This window comes from Euprymna scolopes, chromosome 45 (genome assembly GCF_053919585.1).
Source record: "Euprymna scolopes isolate OS-2025 chromosome 45, ASM5391958v1, whole genome shotgun sequence".
Lineage (NCBI taxonomy): Eukaryota > Metazoa > Mollusca > Cephalopoda > Sepiida > Sepiolidae > Euprymna > Euprymna scolopes.
Genome location: NC_136526.1, coordinates 56,482,094 through 56,494,454, shown reverse-complemented (window position 1 = coordinate 56,494,454; position 12,361 = coordinate 56,482,094).

The following is a 12,361-nucleotide window of genomic DNA, read 5'->3' as shown; positions in this document are numbered from 1 at the left end:
ACAAAACTTTAACGACCCTGTCGGTGGGGCATTAGAATACACCAACTGCCCCCCTGCAGAGGGTAAAAGTCCCTCAATGGGGGTCCTGGATATGACCTTAAACTATATCCAGTGGTGAGGCCCCAGCTTGTGGGATCTTTGGGGAGTGTGGAGCCACCCTTTAATTACCATTGCTCCCAGGTCCACTCTGACCCGGAGTGGTAGTACCTGTTAGGGTTCCAACTATGGGTTAAATAGAAACCGACGTGAAAACAACAAATATATTCTATTAAAAAAAATTTTTCTTCAGAATCTTTGGATTCGGCATTAAATAACCCGAAAAGGGTTGATATGCCGTAAAACAAAAACAACCAACCAACCAACAAAACTTTAACATTTTTTTAACTTATTATTAACAAAGTGACAGCAAGTACAGGTTCTGCCACACAAAAGTATTAAGTGTGAGCTACCTGACATCCGACTGTAAGGTTCTGCTGGGGGACAGCGATTATACAATGCAACACAATAGAGTGTGTACATGTATCCACTGGACCATTTGTAAATTTTAAATACTGAATGCAGCAGCAAATCTTATGTACATATACCAGAAAGAATATTTAGAAATAAGTTATACACCATACATAGTATGGCTGCAATTTCTACAAGAAGAAAACGGACATTTTGATATAAGGAGAAATATTGCTGGAATATACAAAAAATAATCAAGTATTTTTTGTAAAAACATTTTTTTAATGCGTACAAAACTTTTACAAATTTCCTTTTATGCCAATTTGAAAATTTATTTTTTAACTAAATCCGTTACTTTTCTGCCATTTTGAAAATATATTTTTAACTAAAACAGGAAGCCTGGTTTAGTAAGCGGAATATTTTTATATCAATGTGAAGTTTTTCTCTGACGCTGGTTATGGCAGACTTTGACTCACTCTTCTAGATTGCACTTGACTTCATAATAACCCATTACAAAGTAGGTGAAAGTTTTGTCCAAAAGGAATACTGAAGAATCAACATTGCAACTTTTATTACATTTCTTTGCTTGACAGAAGTAGAGACAAAGAAAGCTAATTTTTTTTCTGCCTCTGCACCGGTAAAGCTGAGTAGCTTTAATAGAACCATATTAAACTTGAGGCAAACCTGCTGCTGCTGCCGTCTCTGTGAGCGCTATAAACGTTTTTGTAAATAAAACAAAAAACAAAATCTACAACAACGATATATTTTCGAAATATCCATTAGAGAAAAGTATAGGATGTTTCGTTGGAAAAGTTACATTTTTAAGTTAGACATTTTCTTGTTCAAAGTGGCATGGATAGCTAAACAAAAATTAAAAAAACCCAAAAAAGACATGAAAACAACATTATTATATAAGATCATGAAATTTACTATGATGTTTGAGATAAAACGGATGCATGTGCAAATGAAATAGAGTGCATACTAAATATCATTATAATTTCAAATCGAGTAGGTCTTGCATTATCAGCCAAGCTCCAATCTCTACCCCTTCACCCCAATATTGCATCTCTTTACCTGCTTTACAAGTACTTTAATTGAATGTGCTCTGATGAACTCATAACACTTGTCCCCCACCTCGGACTACATAGCCATGATTAACCCAACAATCAGCAAAATCCCACTCCTTTACTGTTGAGATCCGTAGATGCTGGAAAGCCTTATGGACGTATAGTTTCTTTTGAAATACCCTCCCTGTTTCCTGCTTCTCTGATTGTACTGTACAGAATTTAAACTTTAATATGAACAGACATCTTGCTGCTCAACTCCCCACAGTCACCTGTTAGTAAAGGTTTTTGTAAATAAAAAAAAACGAAAACAATGTTATATTTTCCAAACCGACCAATTACAGAAATGCATCAGTTTTCATTTGGGAAATTTAGTCTTATAAAATAGACATTTTTTTTTTTCATTTCTTAAAAATGCCACAGACAGCTAAATAAAGCAAATTAAATAAACAAAGAAAAAAAAACAACATTATATTTTCAAAACTGATTGATTGTCATAAGTTGGGTCATTTTGTGTGATTAAAAAAAATAATGCGTAAATTATTGGAAATTTATCAATGTTGCTGGGTTTTTAATGCTTGAAGAGTTGTCTCCCTTTGATGCTTATTTTTCACTGATGTAAACAACTTAGAGTTGTCTCCCTTTATTAAACGATGACGTATGTTTTTAGAGTTGGGTAACTTGGAGTTATCTCCTCTGTGACTATATATAAAGGCTCATATGCAAAGTGTCTTTACCTCTTCGTGTTGAAAACGTAAAATAAACAGACGTGTCTTTCTGTATTTGTGTATGTTTTAAAAAGGCTAAAAAAAAATGTTACGTTGTTAATTATTTTTTTTTTTTTTTGTCATCCTCAATATAGCTTCTAGTATGAACTCATTTAAGGAAGAAAGGTACGTATTTTTAGTTACTTTATAGTGAACTTAAAGGTTATTAATTAACACTACACAGGTTGAATGCCATAGACCAACAATAACACCTGTAAAAACTGAAAAGAAAAAAAACAAATATTTAAAAAAGTTTTGCATATGAATTTAACGTAAAATGTCCCCCCCCCCCATTTCCAGAATATTCTAGAATTTTAAACCGGTTAACAAATTTGCTTTTTGGGTTACTTTTTTATATAGGAAATAGATTCTATGCATTGAAGGGGGGGGGGCTTTTCATGTTATTACACGTGATTTTACACTTTTTGTAGTTAGGTAAACAAAAATCGTTAATTGTCCAAAAATAAAATCGAGGATGATTTTACATTCTAAAATGATTCTTTCTTAGAACTGCACGCCTGTGGAATTGTCTTCCGTTTTCCTGCTTTCCGGCTGACTACAATATGGTTGTGTTCAAGTCTAATGTAAATAAGTTCTTGATGAGTCGTTCCACATAAGTTACCAAATTTACCGAATTTTCATTTCTAATGATTACTATATTGTCCAATTTCTACTGTACACTCTTTAACCCTTATCCTTGAGTGGCCTCTTGGCCTTGATAATGTGGTGATGCCTGTGTAAAAAAAAAAAGATATCCATCAACATATTTTTTTCTAGGATACAAACGTTCTATTCTGGGAGATCATTTTAGAATATCAATTTTTTCCTTTAAGAGCAATATTGATCTACTTGTATGTCATCAGGTAGGTGCATTGTTTGAATCTATTTTGCTCTTGGTTCACCGGGCATATTTTCCAGGTAGCTTTTGAAATTCTTTTTTCATTTATTTACCTTATAGACACTGTATATTAAGACCCAGAAACCACTAAAGTATAATGGTTAAAAGTGAATCCGGTTGTTCATATAATTACTGGAATGAGGAAGATCTTCCTAAAATTCCTATTTCTTTTTGTGTTGTATATAAAACCTTAATAGTTCGTTATCTTTGCCTTTTTAGCTCTGTTTAACACATCATAATTATGGATATTAACTTCTACTAAGGTTGCTTCTTTGTCTTTCTTGTCCCATAGCATCATGTAAGGTTTAATAGCTCCTTTTTAATGTACATAGCCGTAAAAATTGCATAGTTATAATGGATCGTGTATGACTTATTTCCTACTGTTGTTTTTTTTTCGTAACATGTTTCCATGACTTGCTGCTACATTCGATATGCAACTTTTTGTAAATGTGTTTTGTGATCGCTGGGCAACGCCGGTTAGAAAATAATTATTCAAAATCGGGTTTATATGTCTATCTGTTTAATATCTATTTTTCTCTAGATGACACGACAAAGTTGAAATGCGGAAAACGATAGTTCAGTGAGCACTACAGGTGTAGAAGGGTTAAAGCGTCAATGTTGTGACATATGTCAAGCCGAATGACAGGTCAACTGCATCGAAGCTTGGTAGACGGGAGACCGGATCCGATGTATCAGGGATTCCGGTTTTGAGAAATTTAGTTAATTTTAGTTGAGTTGATCCCTAGACATGAAAGAAACGATGTGAGAATCAAGGTCTCCTCAAAAAGGGGGCAAAGGTTTGTCCGCATGCCAGGATCGCCGGTCCACTCCAGTCTACTAAGATAATACCTGTGGAGTGGAATAAAAAATATATAAAACAACAATCATCGTCTTGTGTTCGTTTGGTATGCGTTTGTCTTTGGTTGGCAGAATGAACTCCCAAGATGATCAATGAAGAGTCCTCCACAGCTAAGCAGAGCCAGGTATGTCTTTGCATCATATATTATTGTATGTATTCGTGTTATATGTAATTGATACACACACACACACTAGGAGACATTGCTAGACGATCACAGATACACTAAGAAACAGTAAGCTAACAGTCACGGCCTGACAAATAGATGACGATACAGACATTTCACTCATAAATACAAGCTAGAGAACATTATAGCAAAGTTAAAAGAACCGCCTCCTCTTTATATAGGAACAACACCAAATTACATTACAATTATAGTTTATTGACAATGTTTGTTAATGTTGTGGGAACTTCTCCATACACACATTATGAACTCTTCCAAGTCGTATAAATTAATAGAGAGTTACGACTCTCGGAGGTGGTCAGTGTAGTTCCATAGTTCACCATCTTCGTGGTACTCTTTGTACATGCTGTTTTTTTGTTTCAATATATTTCAGCTTTTTTAACTCCTCTCCGTGTCTGTGTTTTCCTTAGTCATCCTTGCGGGTATGTTCGTCACATGTGTATTATTCTATGTTCACACACATACATCCACAGACATAAACTAGACGATCACAGAGACACTAAGAAACAGCAAGCTAACGATCACGACTCGACAAATAGATATGAATACAAACATTTCAATCATAAATAGAAGTTAGAGATTATATAGGGAAGGTAAAAGACCCCCCCCTCTCTTTAGAAGAACACACAAAAATTTTGTTACAAATGGTCTCGATCCTGGATATGACCGAAAACTATATCCGATGGTGAGGCCCCAGCTTGCGGGCCTTGGGGAGTGTGGAGCCACACTTTAATTGCCATTGCTCTCAGGTCCACTCTGATCCGGAGTGGTAGTACCTGTTAGGGTCCCACCTATGGGTTAAATAGAATCCGACTTTAAAAAAAATATGCTCCATTAAAAATTGTTCCTCAAAATCACTAGATTCAGCATTAAATATCCTGAAAAAGATTGATATGCCGTAAAACAAAAACAACCAACCAACAAATAGTCTAATGGAGAAATTTACATTGTGTCACATTGTATTTACACTGTGTCACATTATATTTACACTGTGTCACATTGTATAACAGAACCTTGTGACTGGATAACATGGAGCTTACACTCTCTACTTCTGTGTGGCACAACTTTACACTTGTTGTCATTGTTGAGACCACTCTTCTTAAAAGCATTGGTCATCAAGCCTTGATCTTGGTTAACCATTATAATCCTCTCCTGATCATAGTGTGGAAATATTTATACATTCCATTAGCCCCCTCACCCCGATCAGGGTAATGTGAGGTCATGGAAAGCAGGTGGCTGACGTAATATGGAAGCAAACAGAAATAACTCTGTTCATACTTTCGTATTTTGTTGTGCTAAGCAGAAGATATATCTGGGTACAATGCTCAGGACAATCCTCCAGTATAGGTACTGCTTGGACAGAAAGAAACTGCAACCTACAATCTGTAAATTGTATCGATTCTGTGCTTCCATAGCTAAATTGAGAGACGAGTGTGCCAACTTCCGGTGTGTTTAAAAGTTCCTGTCTCCTTTTATTCACCATTACCAATAAAGTTAATCATATTATTTGGATTCATCGGACTTCTGTTCTCATCTTGAGTGTGATTTTCATAAATAATAAGTATAGAGATAGATATACATTAATATATAGTAATAATTAGTAATAAATAGTGATATTTACAACTAGAAATAAAAATAGGTTTAAGTTTCTTAAAATTCATACGAGAATTATCCGCAAGGACCCGTGGCGAAGATGTAAGAGTACCGGGAAAAATCAATTGTAAAAGTGATATTCTCCTGAAGGCTGAAGGTTCAATCCTCAGTGTGGGCGACCGAAATCTACAATTGTGAATTAGTTAGGACCTCTATCCAGTCATGGCTGACAGAACAAGAGCACGCTTACCCCACGAAGTAAATAAAGGGTTCCGCTCGAAATTCTGTCCAAATTCCCGAGTTCAACAGAAATATTTCCAAGTTCGACAAGATACACCTGAAGAAGGTCGGAGGTTATATCGACCGAAATGTTAAGTGAAAATCACATTCAAGATGAGAACAGTTGTCCGATGAATCCAAATAATACGAATAACCAATCCTCATCCCAAAAATTCAGAAACATTAATAAAGTTAATGTTTGTAACTAAAATCTGATAAAACTGAAATGAAAGAAGTGCAAAGTAAAGGAGAAAAGGGAAAATATTCTCGCTAATCTGGTATTTCCGTGTGGAGAATTTAGATGCGTGGCGTGCGCGAAACTATGTTGTTTAACGTCGACCTCAACAGAGTTATTTACAGCATGCTGACTTCGACTGCGACTGATTGGTCTGGGCGTGAAATGCCTTTTTTATAGTTAGTTTCCAAACTGGCTCCTAGCGGACGCTGTTAGGGAAATATTTTTGAAATTCACCTTCTTTGTAATCCGATTTGACGAAAAAAGTCACACCATTGTCATGTGAGGTGCTTCCAGCTACGTTGGCGAAACAAGACAAGTTTTTAGTTTATGTACACAAAAATTGCATGGGTATAGATAACAGCTGTACACGCAACTGAAACATTCCTTGTACAGCCACTTTTAATATTTGTGGTGAGTCGCTACAGTATCCACCTACTAGATGGAATGTCGATAACGAAGAAGAAAATGTTACTGCGTAAGGTTGACACATTGGTGTGGACATTCCATGTGTATGCCAGATCTTGTAAGAGTCGTAGTTCTGTATTGTGAGGCGTGGTAGCCGACCGTGTGTGAAGGGTATAACTTTGTTTGATGGCAGTCAAGAGAAAAGTGACGTCACCAACGTATTGAGGTTGCCTGGTGAGAATATGGTGCAATATCAAAAAATAAGCTGCGTATGTAGCGAAGTATGTTAGATGCTTGTATCGGAGAGAATACTGTTGAGTTGAGCGAAGTCACAATGTCGTTGGTGATCATTCCTCGTCATTCCTTGGTTCAGCTGCGATCTGTTAGAAATTGGCGGTATCGATAGCTTGAATGGCATCGTATATGCATGCGTGTGGTGTATCGGCATTGGTGAAGAAATGCGGCATATTGGGCTTATGCATGCATGAAAAAACGTATCGGGATTGTTTGAGAATCCGAGGTTTAAGTGATGATGAGCTTGTTCTGTAGTGTCGAGCATGTCGTTTGGCCCGGTGGGTGCAATTAATTTCCGCATGTGGGAAAAAAATGGTGGTATCTCTGATTAGTTTGATGTCTCGAAGAGGCGGGGGTAGGCACAGGAGTAATTGTCCTCATTGTCGCGAGGTCTACAGTAAAATATTATGTTAAATAGGCATTGGTAATTACCGCTGGTAATGTAGGTAGAATTTTGTTTGTTTTGCAGTTTGTCCAACGGGCTGGCTACAGACCTGTTGATCCGTGAGGTGTCCATGTGTGCTTTTGGCGCTAACTGGCTGTCAGCAGAAGTTGATTCGTAGGAAAATCAAGTTGTTTAATTTTCGATTTTCGAGCGATTACTCAGATAAATAAGTGATTTTGAGAGACCAGTGTCATTGTTGGGTTAGGAAATCCGTGGCTACGCGTGGTTGATTTACCAATACTTGAAAAAGAAAAATCGGTTCTGTTTGTTTTTCTTTTCGTTTTCTGTGTCTGGTCGTTTTTTTATTTTCTTCTTACAAAAGTCAAAATAAAAAATTTATGAGATTCGTCCTAACTATCTGTTTCACAAATGACTATCAAGATATGCTCTTAGGTGATGATGATATTGGTGAAGTGCTCCATCCTACTAGAAGTGCCATTCTTCATTCCTAAACATCTCTTGGGAATGTGGCATAGCATATTCATGTAGCAAGTTGAGATAATTTCAAGAATGTATACATTTTATTGGGACACCCTATAGTTAGAAAAATTAATGAAATGTATAATAGTTACAAAAATATGGATTTTTTATTAAAAAATAATTAAATATTTAATATTTACAAAAATATGATTTCTTAGCAGAAATTACTGAAATATTTAACAGTTACAAAAATATGATTTTTTAAATATGATTCATGAAATGTTTCATAGTTAAAAAAACAAGCAAATATTAATGAAATATTTAATAGTTACAAAAATATAAATTTTTTTAACAAAACTTCAATGTGTAACAGTTTTGAATTTTTAACAAAAATTAATGAAATGTTTAATAGTTACAAGAATATGAATTTTTTAACAAAAGTTAATAAACTGTTTAACATTTACAAAAATATGAATTTTTAACAAAAATTAATGAAATGTTTAACAGCTACAAAAATATGGATTTTTAACATAAATTAATAAAATTAAGTTAAAAAAGTTTAAGTTACAAAAATATGATTTTTTTACATAAATTAAATGCTTAATAGTTACAAAATTATGAATTTTTAACAAAAATTAATAAAATGTTTTTACAAAAATATGAATTTTTAACAAAATTAATGAAATGTTTAACAGCTACAAAAATATGGATTTTTAACATAAATTAATAAAATGTTTAAGTTACAAAAATATTATTTTTTTACATAAATGCTTAATAGTTACAAAATTATGAATTTTTAACAAAAATTAATAAAATGTTTAATAGTTACAAAAATATTAATTTTTTTAACAGATATTAATAATTTTTACCTAAATTAATAAAATGTTTAATAGTTACAAAAATATTAATTTTTTTTAACAGCTATTAATGAAATGTTTAATAGCTACAAAAATATTAATTCTTTAACAAAAATTAATGAAATGTTTAATCGTTACAAAAATATGAATATTTTTTTTTGAATTAATGAATAATAACAGTTCCAAGTTCCAAATATCAAAAAATAAGAATAGTTCAATTTTAAATTGCATAAGAATCCAGTCGATGATATTGTCGGAAATGCTGTTTTTTTTTTTTTTTAATTGGCGCGGGTAATTTTGAAAAAAATAAAAACAAAAAGCAACAAAACAAAAACACATCAACATAAATAAGTATTTAATTGATCATTTAAAGACAATATATTGTTTAAAAATATTTACAATAAATAAACGTTAATATTACATGAAAAGAAACACGTTAGAACTTTTAAGTTACGAGTTTCACTAAACCACGATGTTGTTCGACATTTCTGTGTGCAAAACAGAAGAGTACTGTGAAAACTGCCAAATAATCATCTTTTATTTTAAAATTTTATAAACATATATTTCATATAAAATTTCAAATAAAAAACTTATTATTTTAATATTAAAAATGTTGTTATTTTTATTTGTCTAATTTTATTTTTATTTGTATTAGTTTGTTATTTTTATTTTTATTATGTTTATTTTCATTTATTTAATTTTGTTATTTTATTTGTATAATTTTGCTAATTTTTTAATATATTTTTCAATAATGAAGTTTTTCCTTTGAATCACAAAAAAAAAGCTAAGGTACTGTTTTGCCCTTTCACCACTTCCGGTAGCAGTCACGCAGAAAATTAGGAAAGATTTAGCTGACTATATGTTTATGAAATTAAAAAAACTTGGGGTTTGTATTCCCTCTATATTTACACTAGCAAAAGTACCCGTCGTTGACTGGGTTCAAAAACAGCCTACAGAAAATGGATTCTGCTTTGTGAAAGTACTAGCGGGGGGTACACGGCGTTGCCCGGGTGTTTTTAGGTGTGTGTATGGGGGGGGGATAAGTAATAACCCTGAAACGATGTTAAAAAAATCGGAAAAACCAAATCTAAAAAAAAAAAAAACAGTAAAAAAAAACCGTTGTGTGTATAGGGGGGGGAAGTAAACTAAAGAAGTAAAAAAGATAAAGAAACGTTGAACGCGTGTCTAAAGATGTAAAAGAAAAAAAAATAGTTTTGGTCGTGAGGCTGGATTGAACCCGGAGGTGAAACTAACTCCAACCACTTAACTGTCTAGACTAAGAGTAAGAGCAATTGATTATAGCGTTAAAATAAGGGTTATAAAGCGAGTGAAAGAGGTTTGAATGACAGATAGCCACTAAATGAGGTCATCGCGGGAGCGTTACGAGATGACGTAGCAGTATTTTATTTTTTATTAAATTACGTATTTCGTTTCCTGTCTAGACATCTCTCTCTCTCTCTGTTTGTGTATCTCTCTCTCTCTCTCTCTCTCTCTCTCTCTCTCTCTCTCTCTCTCTCACTTTATCTTCCTTACTCTAAAGACTGGAAAATGGTGTCTGGCTGTTTTAATTTTTAAAAACTTCGATCGTTAATATTTTTTGGAAGCATTTTTTTTTTTTTTACTTCACATGTTTGGCTTGTTATTTTTCGTTTAACTATCGTGTCTAACTATTTTGAATGTGCTAATAAATTTGGTAACGTTGCCATAGCGTAGAAGTTCATAGTTTAGCTTTAATTAAATTTTTTTTACCAATAACAACATTTTTAAATTGTAAATTCAGACCGCCATTAGAACTTGCTAACGTCAAGATCACGTGACATTACTCAGCGGGTTTTAAATACAAGTTGACCCAAAATAAACGGCCGCATGTATACTTTATGTAGAAGAGTTGGCGCCCGTATTTTTGGGGGCAGTTATAAACCGATTTAAAAATATGTAATGTTTAACATTAAAAAGTCACTTTTTTGGCCCCCCCCCTGCAGAAAATCGATCAGTTGACGCACTTCTGATGGTCATTTTGGGCCAACTTTTCGATATTTGTCGTCTGGAATGTGGGGCTTTCATATGAGACCAAGTTTGTAAATTTTTGTTCCGTCGGTCGAAAGTTTTTAGCAGACACACAAACATACATACATACATACACACAAACATACACACATTTTCGCTTTTATATATATAGACTAGCGAGGGGTACCCGGCATTGCCCGGGTGTTTTTCGGTGTGTGTGAAAAAAACGAAAATGTGAAAAAAAACAGGTGCCCGTGAAAAAAAAAAACGAAGCCTTGACGACGTGCAGTTGGAAAATAGTAAAGTGTTACAAAAAAAAAACAGGTGCGCGTTTTTGATTGACGTGACGGCGATAGGTATTCAGCAGTTAGCATTTTGTGCGGGACAGTTTTGAATGAGGTGAATAAATCGGTTTGTTTGTTTTTAAAAAACACTCCCTGTTTATTAAGGGGAGTGTCTCGTCTCAAAATGAAAGCTACTGTCTGATATGACGAAGTCAACATTGAACAAACGTTACTTAGCTCTCTAAAGACCACTGGCTTTCGGCCATTGATTATAGTCGAGTTTCGCTTTGATTTATACCGAAAACCGAATGTAACATGTGCCGATGCAGGAAATGTGGAATAATTAATGTTTGAAAGTTAATAAAATTAAATAGACAGGCGGGCTCCGTGGTTAAGTGTGAGATATGACAATTTATAGATGATATAAACAGTTTTAAGAAGTTGCAAAGCGAGCGAGCGCTTCTCTGAAAGAAGCCTTTTGTGGACATTAAGGAAAAGCTTACATACATACATACATACATACATACATACATACATACATACATGCATTTTCGCTTTTATATATATAGATGATAAACCAGAAAAGCAGTAGCAGCTGCGACAGTCAATAATGGCGACGCTAAGACTAAGACGTTTGTCGATGCAATACAAATGAACTCAATAAATACACACATCAATTTCAAAGCCCATTCTTTCACATACACACATCAATAGAATAGCTCGCACATCACTTCAACCAAGAAAACCGCCAGATAAGGCTGCACAACAAAAGAGAAAACCAAAATGTAAAACACAAGCATCGCAGTAAACGCAACTTAGACAGCATATTAATGCAAAAAAAAATATTACACAATACATTGCAACAATTCAACACAAACTAGGTTACATTCTCAACTGTTTCAGCTTTAAATTGATATAACACATGCATACATACACCAAACAGACGATTACCTACAACGCATTAAAACACAATAAACAAACACAATTAAAATAGCAAAATATAAACTAATTTGTCTTCAACTACGTCCGCGACACCACTATATAAACACTAGCCGTCGTGACAAAAAAGTTAGTCGCCCAGAATCACAGCAAGTCGACCAGCATGAGATAATTATCGGTTCCATCGGATCCCCTCCTTCCGACGTTAATCCCACTTTCACACGCATCATCCATCAATTTCTCCACGTAGAAACACCTACAGCGAGAATTAACATTTTCACTTCTTATCTCATCACAATTTCATATTAGCGCCCGACTTTTCTCTCCTAAGAAGTACAAACATTAACTTTACGATGAAAATCTTCTTTCCTGAACATTCTCACA